Below are 2,106 nucleotides of genomic sequence, written 5' to 3' on the forward strand. Positions count from 1 at the left end.
CTCAACATGTCTATCATGGATAGACAATGTTATTAAATCAAGATTGAATGTACAAATAGTTGAGGATGAAGAAGAAGAGGAAGAGGAAGAAGAAGAAGAAGAGGAAAATGGAAGAGAAGTAAACAAAACTGAAATGACAGAAAAAAATAAGGAAAACAAAGAACAAGATAAAAGTATGGATGCAGAGATACTCATTGATACTACATATGAGGCAATAAAGCAGTGTACCTACGAAGAAATAAATTACGATATGACAACACAAAAGAAAATCCCGAAGAGGCTCTACCCAGATCTCCACAATGACGGGAAAGAGGAAAAAATAGACAAAAAAGACAAAGTCTGCAACCTTTTGAAAAGAGGGAATTGCAGATTTGGAGAAAGATGTTACTACAAACATCCTAAGGTATGTCACAACTATGAAATATATGGTAAATGTGCATACCTAGATGGCTATGAGGATGATTGCAGAGATCTGCATACAAAAATATGCTAAAACCTAAAAGAAGGAAAAGGATGTAAGTTCGACAAAAAATGTAAATATATGCACCCTGTAGCCATGAATCATAATCAAATAAATAACCAATCAAGTAATAAAATCCAAAATAAGACAGAAACAAATAAAGAGAGGAATAAAGAATATCAGGTAAAAGAAATAAGCAAGCCATCAACGAGATATGCAGAGGTGTCAGCAAAAAATTTCAAAGCATCAGCTCCACGATTCTATTCAAGAGATAATAACTGTATTTATCATGCAAGAGGAAATTGCAGATACAGAGAAAATTGCAGATTCAGACACAAAATGAATAATTATGATGAAGGAAGATCAAATATTATGGAAAAGTTGGATTTTTTAATGTCAGAATTTCTGGAAATGAAAAAAAGAACAACATACCAGAACAGGAAAGAGACATGGGAAAATCCTTTTTATTACCAATATTAAATGAAGGAGAAAACACGCAAACCATCATAGTGATGAATGCGCAGGGTTTAGTTACGAGTAACTCAAAAAGAAAAATAGAGTACTTAGAAGAACTAACCCAAATTGAAAAGAAAATAGATATAATGAATATAAGTGAAACCTGGTATTCCCAAGAGACTGGGAATGATGATCAAATAAAAGGGTTCCAAACTTATAGATCAGATAGAAAAAATAGGAATCAAGGGGGAACCGCAATATATGGGAAAGACAAAAAACAAGGAAAAATATATGAGAAATATAGTAACTCAGAATGTGAACTAATAGCGGTAGAATTTGAATCTGAAAAATTAACGAACATAGGAATATATAGACCTCCTAATACTAAAGGGTTTGACTTAATAATAGAAAAATTGGATGATATATGTAGAAATCACAAGGACTGGACTATTCTCCTATCTGAAGACTTCAACTTTCCTTTCGTAGACTGGAAAGAACGAATAGGAGATTGTGGTTGTACTTATACATATAAAAAAGAGAGTAATAGTAGTGCAGAAGATAAGAGGCAATTCGAAAAGCTATTAGATATGCTACTAGAATACAACATTCAACAAATAAATCACCTGCTAACAAGAAAGGAAAATACTTTAGACCTAGTATTTGTGAACGAGATGAATTATGTTAAAGAAATAATAGTTTATAATGCGAATATTTCAGACCATAATGTCATAGAATTAACAGTCCATTCCAAAGCAAGTGAAAACAGAGATAAGCAAGAAATGAAAAAGCGGGAAGGGTATGGAAAATACAACTTCTACAGTAAAAATATAAAATGGTCAGAAATAAATGAAGAATTAAACAAAGATTGGGATAACATTTTCGTAAGTGATGACATAAGGGTAAATACGGAGATATTATATAAAATATTAGAGAAAATAGTGGATAAATATATACCGAAGAAGAAGAGTAAACATCAGTCATGCATACTAAGAGACAGAAGGATCTTGTTCCAGAAAATCAGAAAGTGGAAAAAAGGTCTTGCAAAAGAAAAAAAATGCATGGAAAGTTATAGAACTAAAAAGTAAGATAGAAAATGCAGAAAAAAAGATTATACAATCAAAAGAAAATGAAAAACGGGACTTGGAAGAAAAAACCCTAATAAATATCAAGCAAAACCCCAAACTATTATA

Source organism: Macrobrachium nipponense, chromosome 19, assembly GCF_015104395.2.
Source record: "Macrobrachium nipponense isolate FS-2020 chromosome 19, ASM1510439v2, whole genome shotgun sequence".
In the NCBI taxonomy this organism is placed as follows: domain Eukaryota; kingdom Metazoa; phylum Arthropoda; class Malacostraca; order Decapoda; family Palaemonidae; genus Macrobrachium; species Macrobrachium nipponense.